This window comes from Tupaia chinensis, unplaced genomic scaffold, assembly GCF_000334495.1.
Source record: "Tupaia chinensis unplaced genomic scaffold, TupChi_1.0 Scaffold149658_1, whole genome shotgun sequence".
In the NCBI taxonomy this organism is placed as follows: domain Eukaryota; kingdom Metazoa; phylum Chordata; class Mammalia; order Scandentia; family Tupaiidae; genus Tupaia; species Tupaia belangeri.
Genome location: NW_006209503.1, coordinates 171,131 through 185,841, shown reverse-complemented (window position 1 = coordinate 185,841; position 14,711 = coordinate 171,131). Strand labels below are relative to the sequence as shown.

Below are 14,711 nucleotides of genomic sequence, written 5' to 3'. Positions count from 1 at the left end.
CTGCAGCCCTGCCCCGCCGCTGGCCCCGAACCTGAATGACGGACGCCTCACTCTTAACCTGGGACTCCGAGAGCCTGCTGCGGGGGCCTCGAGCAGGGTGAGACTTTTAAAGCTTAAATCAGTTCATCAAGAAATGTCCATTAATCCGCTGCCGAACTCAGCCTTTTGCTAGGGTTTTAGAGGGGTTACCCGAGATTTTTCTCTCTCTAAATCCCCCCAGGCTCGAGGAACTGAAGACGCCCCTTGGCTGTGATGTGTGGGTTGTAGTTTGCCATCTCGTCCTGCGTCTGCAGGTTCCTTTCAGATGCCGGTGGGTCTCATCTCTCCTTCAGCCACAAGGCGGAAGTCCCGGGAGATCCCTGGGAGCTGGCGGTGCTGGAGCCAGGCCTCTAGGGCAGGAATTCAGGCTCCCTCCCTTCCTTCAAACCACTTAGTGAGACTGCCAGGCTGGCCCCCTCCACCCAGCAAGGACCTTCACCTCTAGCCGCTGTCATCTTGCCCCTAAGTCCAGCTGCAGCAGCACTTGCAGTAACTGTGGGGCCCCCTCACCCCAGCTTAGAAAGCCCTGTGGTAGAAGCTGGGGTCCACCCATCTCAGCCTTCCCAGCCCTGCCCCTCAGGAGACGCTGTGGACAGTATTTCTCCGCAAGGTTCTGGGACGGATGGTTCCCAAACTTTGGCCCTAGTCCGTTCATGTCCAGCGTGAGACGACACACAGTGGTTTTACTTGGGAATTTACTTGGAAAAACAGACTTGGAAAGGAACAAAATGTGTTAGTGTGCAGGTTACGAAGGTTCTTACCCTCCCTCTGAGCCAACCTGGAGGTAAGAGAGGCCCGATCTCCCTCGCAGCTGTAAAGTCATCAGAGATGGCCTCGATGTGTTTTAGTGTAGAAACGGGACTTCCTAGCTAGATGAAATTGTTCTAGGGCTTAATTCATGTCTGCAAATTCTTCTGCTTCACTCATGCCTCAGAACCAACGGTACCTGTAATAAACCAAAGCCTCCCGCGTTGTGTCCTCAGGTTATCTCAGCCACGTCTTCTTCCTGCTGGAGACATTCCATCTCAGGTGGGTCCCTAACTAGATTCTGTAGTGCAGGGCCTGAGTGTGTGAGTGTGGACGTGAGTGTGTGAGTGTGGACGTGAGTGTGTGTGGACGTGAGTGTGTGAGTGTGGACGCGAGTGTGTGAGTGTGGACGTGAGTGTGTGGGGAGTACAGTGTTTGCACTCAGCAGTCAAAGCCTGGAAATGAGGTCTGACTGAATGAGAATCTAAACATAGAACAAGTACCCTTGGAATTCTAGACAGGTAAATGATGAACAGCTCAGCAGAGTGATGGCAGCTTATGATGTGCTTGTCTGTGTCAAGATGGAGTGGTTTTGATTTTTTTATAATGCTGATGGCATAAGGAGATCATTGTCATGCTTACAAGATGTAGGGAATAGAAGATGCCCACTATGTCTTTGTATTAGTTATCTATGGCTGCGTAACAAATAATCGCACCAATTTAGTGACTTAAAGCAACACACGTGTATTACCTCACAGTTTCCGTTGGTTAGGAATCCAAGCACAGCTTGTCTGACCCCGTTAAAGGCTCTGTTACAAGGCTTTAATCCAGGTACCAGTCAGGGCGGGGATCTCATCTGAAGCTTGAATGGGGCGGTCTCTGCTTCCAAGCCCATGCGGCTGGTAGCGGCTGGTAGCAGGATCCAGGCCCTTGATGGTGGCTGCACTGAGGGTCACGGCTCCTCATGGACCATCAGCCAGAGGCCATCCTTAGTTCCTTGCCATGCCAAGGAACTAGACGGCAGCCCATTCGCATGAAAGCCAAAAATGGAGGCAGTCAACAGAGAGCCTGCTAGGAGGACTCGTGCTATAGTCTTAGTAAAAGTAATCATGGTGGGGGGGGGGCAGCAGGTAGCATGATGGTTAAAGGTACTGGATTCCCACATGGCCGACTGCAGTTCGAGTCCCAGACCTGGCGGCTTGCTTTCTCACTTTCCCTTTCTCTCTCTCGGGTCAAATTAAAAAATAATCATAACAAATGAAACTTAATAAATAATTCTTTAAAAAAAAAGAAAAGAAAAGGTGATCATGGGAGTGACAGCCCACCATTGCTGCCACCGTAGTGGTTAGAAGCCAGTCACAGGTCCTGCCTTACTTGGGAGAGAGGACCCCACAGACGTGCATCCTGGGACTGAACCACTGAGGAGAAAAGGTGCTGGGCCATGAGTTCTGAACATGCAAACGCTGCTGAAGTACTTATTTCTCAAGGGCCACACCTCAGTGATAGATCCGCACCGCGCTCTGTCACCTTAGCTCTGCTTCTGCCATTTCCTAAGATGACCAATTCTACCTCGAGAAGGAGAAGCTAAGGCTCCTTTAACACGCGTGCCCGTGCCTTTCCTAGGCCCCTGTGCCGTGGTCTTACTAAGTCCACTGTACCTCTTCTTGGCCTGTTTGCACTGGTGATAAACAGTGGCAGTTTTTTTGGCCTTAGGTCACTGCATTTGGCCAGTTTCTTGTCAAAGTAATAGACAAAATTTCCTCCTCCTTTTGTGCCTTCGTGAAAGGAGCCCTGGCTACATTCGCCCTCCATTGTCCTCGGAGAATAACAGAAAGAACAGATGAAGCCGCACAGAATGGGTCCGTGCCTGTTCACGTGGAGTTTAGAAGCCCCGAAGGATCTCTTGACTGGCTTTGAAGGACTGGGCTCACGCCATTTGTTGGGGTGGTGTAGAGAAGATGAAGCCATTACTTGGATGGTCCAACGAAGGCGTCCTGGCTCTGGGCTGCTTCTGAGTGGCATCTGTCGGGCCCAAATGGACTTTGCAAAGACACTTGTTTTCCAACAGAGATAAAAAATATGCTTCAGGGGAAAAAAGATCATCATTCAACCATTTGGGAAAGAGAAAGATTTATTTGGGGGAAATGAAGAAAACATTTATTTTAGCTGTGAAATCATCTCTTCTGAGATTCTTAACTACTTTGGTGGGAATGTTTCTCTTCTTTTTTTCTTTCTTCGTTTTTTAATTTGCCAGAGGGCTCATGTGCTTGCCAGGAGAAAGAGAAGGTGAGAAATCACCTCCCCGTGGGGCGTGGTGATGCCATTATCCCTTTTGTCCATTGCTGCCTTCTGTTGGGATTTGGAGCACGCTTGCACACACACCTGACATGTTTTCCAAGCTGCTGGTGCCAGGATTCAAACCGTGCATTTAGCCATGTGGGAATCTGGCTCCCTTAACCCTCCAGGCCACAGGGCCAGCCTGGGAATGCTTCTATTTTAAATAAAACCCCCATGAATTTTAGCAGAGCGTGGGGTGGGCTTTGGTGCCTTTTCGACTCACTGGCCTCATATTCGCTGCACGTGCAGTGTCAGGACTCTGTCCCCGCACACACTGCTCCCCATTCAGCTTCTGCCTCCCCTTTCTGAGAAATTCCTTCCTGCTCACCTGTCAGGACCCAGCTGGAGTGTCACCTTTTCCGTCAAGCCTCGGCAGCCCCACTTTCCCGCCTTCTCACTATGCCCGGAAGCGCCACTTTCCTATGTGGACCCTCAGGGCCCCTCCATCTCTCTGGGCGTTTACTGCATACGTCCTGGAAGACTGTGGTAGCCCCGAGCACAGGGACTTTTCGTCATTGTTTCCGGAGGCCTTGCAGGACCCACAGAGCCCATAATGGCACATGTTCGATGGGTGCGTGAATGACTAAATCATTTTCAGGAGAATCCCCTTGATTGCTGAATTTGATTCCTGTTATGAGTTCTCCTCCCGGCACCCCTGTGCACCTGCAGCCAGGGGCCTCACCGGCTTGCAGTGACCAGAGCTGCCATGCCCAAACGCGTGCTTTCCAAAAACGGAGACTTCCGGGAGACCTACGGCACGTGGGAATCGGTGCATTCTTAAAGGTCGAAAGGAGATTATGCCCCTAATGTCCCACGTTCCCAGTCATTTGTCTCATCTCTTACAGCGTATCCAGACAATAGGCAAAGGCTTTATGTAGACCACCACGAAGTCCCTTTGAGAGAGACCCTCTTATGCTCATTTGGTCACTTTCCCTCTCCGTCTCCCTGGTGGACACATACACCTTAAGGCAAAAACCTGAAAACAAAATAAACCCATTGTCTATAAAGTCCATAGAAACTCAGTCACGAGAACTCACCCAGTGGCTTTAAAACGAAGTACTGCCCACGGGTTCAACCTGGAAGGTGTTCAAGGTCGACACTCAGGTCTGCCATTACCATCACCTCAGCCTGACTGAGGACAGTGGCCTGTTGGTGAAGCTCCTCCCTTCCACGAGGAACCTCAGCCCTTCCTCCCTCCCCTGTCATTAGCAAGGGCGAGTCCAAACCTTCCGTGGAAGCCGAGGCCGCACACCTCAAGTTTGCCAGACCCACTTCTCTGCCGTGTGGCTTCTGCTCACCTGTGCCCTCCACGGCCTGCGGCTTCAGGAGATTGCAGTCGTCCAAAACCCGCTTCTGTGAAGGGGGTGCCTGGATAACTCATCTTCGGATCCACTTCACCTGGTGCCTTGCGCACAGGAGTTGTTCATGCGTGTGCAGACTGCTCTGTTCCAGTTCACCAGACTTCATGAACCTGAAGTCCGTTCCCAGCCCTCCTCTGGTCATGTCGCTCCGCAAGAGCAGCCCCCAGCACCCTGGCCCCGTTCTCCTGCGTTGCGGGTCTTGCTCACTGACTTTTACCATGTGTATGGCTCCATTCTGAACCTCCTCGTGTTGATCATATCACACCCTCCTAAAGCAAGCCCGTCTACAACTCCACGCCCAAAATGCAGACAATGGGTGTAAAGCTTTCTTTTCTGTGTTCTGTTTTTGCTGTAGGGTACATGTGCTCTCCAGAGAGAGGGAAAGTGAGAAAATGCCCCCCGGGGATGGCCATGCTGTGACCTCTTCTCCACACTCCTCTTAGGGATTTGGGCAAACACACATACACTGGCATGTTTTCCAGACCACTCGGGCCAGGACTCCAACTGTGGGATCCAGCCATCTTAACTGCAATGCCACCTCTTGGCTCCTGTTTAAAACTTTTTAACCTCAGAAGTGCAGTGTAAATGTAAGAAAACAGCAAAAATAGTGATGAGTTTTCCATAAAGGACCATAATAGCTAAGAATAGTGAGAGGAATGATGGGGTAAAGAATGGCTTTAAAATATTCAGATGAGGCACGTGAAATAAATTGGTGAGAGTAATCTTTTCTCTAAATTGTTTATAAATAATAAATAAATAATAAGTAAATAACTTAATTTTCTTTATTATAATTATTTTTTAAAATTTGCTATAGGGCATAGTGCTCACCGGAGAGAGACAGAGAAAGTAAGAAAGCAAGTTGCCAGGTTTTGAACTTGAAAGCAGTCATTCATGTGCGAGTCCAGCACCTTACCCCCCATGCCACCAACTGGCCCCAAAACTATCTTAGAATAGTTTTGTTTTACTTTTTAGGTTTTTGCCACTGGGTAAATGCATTTGCTGGAGAGATGGAGAGAAACAGAGAGAGAAAGGAAGAAAGCATTGCTGCCTCCCATGGGAAACGATCATGCTACTCCTTTCTCCTCCACCTTGCCTTCCTTTTGGGACTCTGGGCATAGGCTCATGTGCCCAGTGAGTGTTTCAAGCTGCCAGTTCTGGGACTCAAACCATATAACTGGCCTTGTGGGATCCAGCCATCTTACCCACCACCCCACTGGCAGGCTGTTTTCTTCATATATATATTGATAGGGACCAGCAGTTAGCATAATGGCTATGTCGCTGGACTTCCATATAGTTGACCACGGTTTGAGTCCCAGACCTGGTGGGTTAAACTCACGCCAGGCACGTGTGTGTGCGTGCCCAAGATCCCGAGAGAATGGAGGAGAAGGGATTGTGGCGTGGCCATCGTCCTTGAGGGGTGATTTCTCGCTTTCTGTCTTTCTGTCTCTCTCTGTCTTTCTGGCGAGCGCATGCACCCTATAGCAAAAACTTCTAAAAATATATTTATATACACTCACACACACACACACATACACACACATATATTGATAAGGTATATATTGTAGATTTTTAGTTGGAAAACAAAACAATGTTTTTAGTAGCATATTTATGATTTCCATTGTACCTACTTCCAAAAACAAATTGAGAACCATACGACAAGTCAACAGCCAGGAAAGGAGAAAGAATCTGCTATATCAGTCCCCATTTTATAACTGTGTGACAGGGGCCAGTCGGTGGCTTAATGGTTAAGGCTTGGGACTCTTACATGGCTGACCCCAGTTTGAGTCCTTGACCTGGAGACTTGAAAATCATGCTGGACACGTGTGTGTGTGTGTGTCTGTGTGTGTATGTGGGGGGGTCCTAAATCCCAGGAAGAGAAGGGATTGCATCGCGGCCATCTCCCCGGGGTGATTTCTCACTTTCCCTCTCTCTGTCACTCTCTGGCAAGAGCAGGTGCCCTCTGACAAAAACTTAAAAAAAAAAAAAAAAGTTCTGTGACCTTGGACCACAGAAGGCATGTTGGTTAAGGCACTGGTTTCCACAGGGCCAGCTCCATGCTTGGAGTCCTAAACCAGGCTTGAAAGACATGCTGGCTTCATGTGCATGCCTAAAATTCTGAAAGGAGAATGGAGAAGAGATTGAGGCGTGGCCGTCCCTGGGGGGTGATGTCTCACTTTCTCTGTCTCTCTCCAGTGAGTGCCCTATGGCAAAAATCTCAACAAACCCTGTATGACCTCTTCTCTCCATCTTTCATTGGAACAGGAGCGCGTTAGAGCAGATTCTCTATAAAATCCTTCCCAGCACTGGTAGTCTATGGTTTATTAAGAATTCAACCCTCCCCCTTTTTTTTATCTTTCTTACTTTGCACAGGACTGAGTCCACATTCCATGTGTCCTCATGTGACTTTTAGCATGCATCCCATTACTTGCCATTCTCTAAATAGTTTTTCCTGACTAGGTCATCAGCCCTTCCAGGTCAGGACTGTGTCTCACTCAACTTGTCACCACCTTTACGTAACCTAAAACACGAGAGCTGTTCAGGAGATATTGTAGAGTGAATAGAAATGATGGAGATAGGTGATTAAGAGGCTGGCCTAAAGGGCCAACAGATGGTGTGATCGTTAAGCTATACCACATGGCTGACCACAGTTCGAGTCCCTGACCTGGTGGGTTGGTTTCTCACTTTCTCTCTCTCTCTCATGCACATGCCCTGTAGCAAAAGGATGAAACTGATATTCTTGCACTTAGAAAAGACTTTACTGGATTAAAAGATTTTAAGCAACCTATTTCCAAACTTTTTTTTTTATTATTATTTACTTAGTTTTATTATTATTATTAAATTTGACCAAAGAGAGACAGAGAGGAGAGTGAAAGTGAGAAAACAAGCCACCAAGTCTGGGATTTAACCCATGGTCGGCCATGTGGGAGTCCAGTGCCCCAGCCACCACGCCATCTGCTGGCCCCTGCAAACTTTCTTCTGGGATTCTTCCTGTGTCATCTGAGGTTGGTGAGGACAGAGTAAGTCTAAAGCATGTCTTCACTGTGCTTGGAGTTTCCAGTTTGGTTTTCTGACTTCCACTTTTTGATTTAGCTGGTTTCTGGCCATTTCTCGTCTCTGACAACTTAACATTGTAAACAGCTTCACAGGCTGACAGAGAACAACCAGCTACATGCATCCAGCGGCTCCAAGACTGCCTAGGAGACAGTGGCTGGGTCAGCCATCACTCACCCGAGCTGAGGGGACGTCAGGATACTATTTCTTAGGTGGAAACTGTCATTCATACAGATGCTTCGAGGGTTCAATATCCTGACCTTTGGCTAGACCCACGTATCTGCTTCTAAATCTGTATGTGTGTATACATAGATAGATACAGATAGATAGAGATCTCAAGATCTTTATCATGAAGGCTATTGACTTCAAGGGGTCCAAGAATATCCCAAAAGTGGACACAACAGGTTGAGAATGTGCCGAAGATTGCTGAGATAGAAGATCATTTTCTTCCCATCAGATTGACCATCATGATCTGAGTTTGATCACTGCTTTTTTGGAGGAGTAGTTGGCAGTAACTTTGGATTTACTTTCCCTTTAGAAAGATTCATTTCATAAATAAGATAATTCAGAAAACATTAAGGAGGAAACCCTTTTGGTGACAACATGGCAGCTTCTCTTCTTTTCTCTTTTCTCTTCTCTTCCTGACAACATGGCGTCTTCTCCTCTGGGCCTGGGAAGAGTCCTTGACAACACAGGTTCTAAGGCCTATTGGCTGCCAGAGTCCCCGCCAGGGAGAACTGGGCAGACTCAGTGGGTGGAATGTGCTCTGTATACCCAAGTCAAGAGCCTGGAAAATGGCTGGACAAGTGCTATGCCTTGGGTGGCTGAGCAGGTAAAAAAACTAAGAGAAGAAGAAGACTAAAGTAATTTTAAAAATAAAATTCAGGGAGAGATACATAGAGAGAAGGCAAACCTTTTTTACTGGTCTGAAATGGAAGAGGTAGAATTGAGTTTGTAGGGACTTGTGCAAATGAGTCCAGTCCTATTACATAAACAGGGAGACCAGGCCAGCCCAGTGGCCCAGTCGTTGGGGGAACTGGATCCCACATGGCTGACCACAGTTCAGATCTGGCCCTGGGGCTTGAGGGACATGCTGGGGTGTGCATGCCCCAAAACCCCATGGGGTAGAGAAATGGAGAAGGCATTGTGGCATGACCATGCCCCATTTGGGGGTGCTTTGTCCCCCTACCCTCTCTGTTTCTCTGTCTCCTTCTGGTGTGAGTGTGTGCCCTCTGGTAATTAAAACAACCAAACAACAAAACTCAGAGAAGCTGAGGCTAAGGAGAAGTGCTGGACTGCCCAGTCATATAGGTAGAGACACATCTAGAATTAGAATCCAGTTTCCTGACTCCAAGTTGCTAACAGGACACCATGAGGTTACTCGAAACCTCTTTCACTGAGATCCTCTCTGTGTAATAGAGCCAGAGGGTCAGAAAAGATCAAGCGCTTTCATTAGCCATGACCCACCACCATTGCCCTGCCACTTTGTTTCTTCTTTCTTTCTTGAAAGAGTGCTCTATTAGGTTACCAGGTCAAGGACCAGCAGGTGGTATGGTAGTTAGAGCACTGGACTCTCACGTGGCTTACTGTGGTTTGAGTCCCAGACCTGCTCGCTTGCTTTCTCATTGTCCCCTTCTTTCTCTCTCTGGCCCTTCAGCAAATCAAATAATAATAATAGTAAAATAGGGGCTGGCAGATGGCTTGGTGGTTAAGGGTGCTGGACTCCCATGTGGCTGACTGCAGTTCAAGTCCCAGACTGGGCAGCTGCTTTTTCTCTCTCTCTCTCACTCTATCCCTCTCTAGTCAAATTCAAATAAATAAATGAATGAATAAATAAAGTTAAATAAAATAATTTAAAAGATAATCCTGAGACCAGCAGTTAGCGTAATGGCTATGTCGCTGGACTCCCACGGAGTCGACCGCGGTTCGAATCCCGGACCCCGTGGCTTAAACTCACGCCGGGCGCGTGTGCGTGCGTGCCCAAGATCCCGAGAGGAGAATGGAGGAGAAGGGATTGCGGCGTGGCCATCCCCCCTGGGGGGTGATTTCCTGCTTTCTATCTCTCTGTCTCTCTCTGTCTGTCTGGCGAGCGCACGCGCCCTAAAGCAAAAAACCCTCTCAAAAAAAAAAAAAAGATAATCATAAAATAAATAAACAAGAATGATAATAAATTAAAATTTTTTAAAAGGTCACCAGGTCAATGATCCTCCCAAGCTCTTCCTGAAGAGTTGTGTCTTAGACGGATGAGTTCACAAATGAATTCCGATCTTCTACTTTGTATCCAGGGAGGGACCTGTGTAATTCCCCACAGAGGTCTCACCAGGACAGGCGCTCAGGAATGAGGTCTTATCCACAGCTGTTGCTCCTGTTGAAACAACAATGTAAGCATTTCTTAGGCAGCACATGTATGCGTTCTTATTTGACTGCACGGCAGCCGGTGTTTTCGAAGAATGAGCTGCTACATTCTCATTTCTCACTCTTCTTCCTTGGCGAGGCCCCCACCAGGGACACAGACCCTGGATTTCCTTCTTCCCCAGGCCTTCCTCTCTAGTCCAAACAAAGGGCCCTAATCCCCTCATGGCTACTTCTAGGAAGGGCTTCACATCAAGTGCAGAGAAACGACTTCAGTCCTGTGGCAGCGTCATGGGGGAGTAGCAGGGGAGGGGGACAAAGACCAAAGACAGAAGAGTCAGTTTACAAATGCCAAATGAAAACGTTTTGTTTTTGTTTTTGTTTTATCCTATAGACCCTGGGCTAGCCAGAGAAATCTTTAAAGGGAAAATACCAAGATCGGATTTAGTGTTGAACTGTGGGGAATGGGGAGGGGGATCGCAGAGAGAAATTGGCAGTAAGAACAATTACCAGGCTCTGACAGTTGTTGGAGGGAAAGATGCTGAGGGCTTGACCTTAGGGATCCGGAAAGAATTTAAAAAGGAGATAGATTCAGTAGGGAAAAAAAAGAGAAGGACGTCTTGAAAGAATCTGGCTAAGAGCGAGGAGAGCAGAGTGGCCACAGGTGGAGGAGGGAGTGCAGGAAAATGAGATTTCTGGCCTGGTAGCTGGGAGGCAGCTCAGGGGAAGATGGGGCGGAAAGAGGTGGGCACTGGACGAGGGGTGTGGTGAGTTCAGCTCTCGACACCTTGACTTAAGACTGTGGGACTTACCAAGGGGCATGCCTCTCCTCCTGGGAGGTGCAAACGGGGCCTGAGATCAGGGAGGGACCACAGCGCACTTGTCCAGCAGAAGGTGATGGAAGCCAGGTGCAGGAGCTGGACAGGTTAGCGTAAGCACACGCCTGCCACCCTCATCCTGTCTGTCCTCTACACGTCGCTGCTGCATCTGTCTTTCTGAAACACAGCTCAGGCCTGATTATTCTCTGATGTGCACAACTTCCACTCGTTTTGTTTGTTGGTCCTTTAAGGTATAATGAAAGGTGCCTTCGAGCTCTTTCATGACTTGGCTGCACCTTACTTACCTTTTCTTTATAGATGTATGATAACGTGTGTGCATGTATGTGCAGGCTCCTGTCCACGCGAGTGAGAGGAGGACGGTGGAAAGAGGAGCGCCGGGCACCCTCTGAGATAGGAGTTAGCCCCACTCACAGGTAGGCAGGGTGGGAGCCCTGAAAGGAAGACACTGTGTTTTTCTTTTTTTAAAGAATTTTTTTATTTCACTTATTTATTCATTTATTTTAATTTGACCAGAGAGGGACAGAGTAAGAAAGAGAGAGAGAGCGAGGAAAAGGACACTGTTTTTCTTTATAATGAAGTCTCTGTGTTTTCCCTCTATGTCTGGTTAATGTAAAATATATACCCCTGTACGTGTTTCCAAAGAATGCCTGACTCCCTGTTAATACAGAGGAGACAGAGATATCGAGCACACAGACAGGATAAGGCCAAGATGGAGTCACAGTGGCTATGTTTTCACAGCCAAAACCTAGCTGCATTGGAACTCAAGGCAACTGCAAGAAGGGCAACCGTTTCTATTTTGTAACTGTATTCCAACAAGAAGTAAACAATGTCTGCTGACCCCACAAAGAATCGAAAATAACTCACTCAGACTACCATGTAACCATTTTCTAAAGCCCACTTTCTGGTCAGAGAGCCAGCCGGCTCCAACCACTAGATAAAAGGCCTTGCTTCCAGCTCCTCTTCACTAACCCATTCAGGACTGCTCCCTGCTTGGGAGCTCTGTTATTCCTTCCCTCTCTTAATAAACTCTGCTTTGTTCTCCTCTCTGTGTCTGTGTCTCTAATTCTTCATGAGTATCGGACAAGAACCAGCGTGGCTGTTGGGGTCTGATCACTCAGCACTCCCACGTCACCTCCACAGAATTTGGTCACATGGCCTGAGATTTGAACCAAACTTGTATCTGGGATCTGGCTTCTCTGAAACTTCTCTCTCTCTCTCTTAAGAATTATTTTATTTAACTTTTTTTATTATTATTATTTTCCAATTCGATCAGAGAGAGACAGAGGGAGAGTAAGAAAGCAACCTGCCAGGTCCAGGACTTGAACCATTGTCGGCCATGTGGGAGTCCAGTGCCTTTAACCACCACACCACCTGCTTGCCCCTCTTAAGCTTCTCTTAAGCTATGCATTACTATTGTCTACAGAGGCACCCGACCCTGTTTTTCTAGAATTATTTTCCTCTACACACAAATCCCCTTATACTCCTTACCAATTAAGTCATATCTTTTCTTGAGTTTGCTTTAATATTCATGCTCTTTCACCGCTGGCTGTTCAAAATCCCTCTTCCATCTCTTCCAGTTGAAAGCCTACCCATTTTTCAAAAGTCAAGTGAAATCTTTCTTGATCCCCTCTGGAAGTGATCTTTTGGGTTCTCATACCTCTTGGTTTGAATTGTGATAACACTTTTCCTCTGGGACACCCCTCTCCTCACCACCACCCATCACACACCTTGTGACCCTCCCCTGCTGTCGTCGGAGCTGCGAGGACTAATTCCACTCCATGAACCTCAGGGGAGGCACACAGGGAGTGCAGGGTGCGGAGAACACCTAAGTCAGGTCTTAGCTTTTGAGTTTCAGAAGTCAAAGAAGTAAAGATATAAGAATCCAGACGCCTTTAAGGGGGAGGGGGAGAAGTTTTTGCTATAGGGCGCATGCGCTCGCCAGACAGATAGAGACAGAGAGACAGAAAGCAAGAAATCACCCCCCAGGAGGGATGGTCATGCCGCAATCCCTTCTCCTCCATTCTCCTCTCGGGATCTTGGGCACGCACGCACACACGCCCGGCGTGAGTTTTAAGCCACCAGGTCCGGGACTCGAACCGTGGTCGACTACGTGGGAGTCCAGCGACATAGCCATTACACTAACTGCTGGTTCCCAAGAATCCAGACTTTTGAGTTTACTTTTTTTTGTTGTTAACAATAAATAATAGATTTGGAAGAATAGGTTAAAAGCCAGGCTTCCTTATTGTCAGATTAGATAAAGATTCTTCAGTGCAGGGAATAAGGAGAACTGGAGGGAACGTGATGAGAGAGGTCTGTGGGGTTTAGGATGAGAGAATTAGGCCTGGAGGGACCACTCGGGGTTGTGCAAGCTCTACTCTGGCTGGCGCTGGCAGGCATTATGTGCCCACAGACCACCTGCTCCACCCTAGCGAGTCTCCCTCCCACCACTGCACTCTGCCAGCAGCCACATACTCTGCCCTTTCTGTCGTAGACTGCCACAGTCTGTCCATCAGGATGACTCTGTGGCAGGCCAGTAGTGCAGTGGGTAAGCTGGATCCCACATAGACAACTACAGTTCGAATCCCAGCCCTGGAAGCCTGAAAAACACCAAGGGTACATGCAAGCACGTGCCCAAAGCCTTGATGGGATGGAGCAATGGAGAAGGATTTGTGGTGTGACCATGCCCCAACGAGGGGTTCTCTCCTTTTTTCCCTTTTTCTCTGGTAAGGGTATGAGCCCTCTGACAATTTTTAAAATTAATTAATTAAGAAAATTACTCCTGGGGACCAGCAGATGGCATAATGGCTATGTCACTGGACTCCCATGTAGTCGACCGCGGGTCGAGTTCTGGACCCGGTGGCTTAAACTCATGCCGGGCGCGTGTGCGTGCGTGCCCAAGATCCCGAGAGGAGAATGGAGACGGGATTGTGGCGTGGCCATCCCCTCTGGGGGGTGATTTCTCGCTTTCTGCCTCTTGATCTTTCTGGCGAGCACACGCGGCCCATAGCAAAAACCTCTCCAAAAACAAAAAAAAAAGAAAGAAAGAAAGAAAGAAAGAAAGAAAGAAAGAAAGAAAGAAAGAAAGAAAGAAAGAAAGAAAGAAAGAAAATAACTTCTGTCAGTGCCTGAAGACTGTGTTGTTTTTACCTAGGTTGTTCATGAGAATAAATCCCTTTCCAGTTGGCTGGAACACTGCTAGATTCTACTGATCAGCCCAGGGTATGGAGAAATCTCAAAACTCCAGAAAGCTGCTGCTGATGCCAACTACCCCCCGTATCACATCTGCATTTCCGGGAACAGTTCATAGAAACAGCTCAAGATCTTCTTCTCAGAAATGTCCTCTGTCCTCGACTTCTCTGTTGGCGTTAGACTACAGTCTTTCTGATATTGTAGAGATGTTTTACTATGCGTGTCATGTCAGGAAGTGCAGTGCTTAAAGATGCTGCATCCAACATGGCCAACTGGGCAGTTCAAGTCCCGGACCCAGTGGCTTGCAAAACACACTGGGAGCATGTGCTTGCATGCCCAAAGACCCGAGAGGAGAAGGGATTGCAGTGTGACCATCCCCCGGGGGTTGCTTTCTCATATACACTCCCACCCCTGTCTCTTTCTGGCATACCCTATAGCAAAATAGAAATAAAGTAATAAAGGTTGCTATTACTCTGCATATCTTGTTTGCCTTCCCAGGCACCCTCTCCACTCTTTTCCACTCTTTTCTTTTTCCCAGAGGCTGGTAGTGTGAGTTTCAGTCTGGGGGTTTCCTGCTAGGTTCGTGCAGCCAATGGGGAGCCCTGGCAGGAGAGGGGAGGGAGGAAAGTGAGGTTCCCCCCCCCCCCCCCACCGCTGCTTCCTTGCTAGGTTGCCCCCTCTGACTGCTGCTCTCAAGAGAGCTCTCCCTGAACCCTTTTCCTCCTTTCAAATGGGGACGGTGGCAATTCCTATGTCACCAGCAGCCTCAGGACATCACATTTACCTCGTTTCCCTA

General features: G+C 48.1%; 1 long non-coding RNA gene across 1 annotated transcript; it reads left to right on the top strand.

Moving 5' to 3' along the window:
* The first annotated feature begins 195 nt into the window (after positions 1-195).
* On the top strand, positions 196-2,922 carry LOC106734192 (uncharacterized). Its single transcript, XR_001369914.1, has 3 exons — positions 196-310; positions 1,023-1,068; positions 2,573-2,922. It is a non-coding gene; the product is annotated as an uncharacterized LOC106734192 (long non-coding RNA).
* Positions 2,923-14,711: the final 11,789 nt, after the last annotated feature.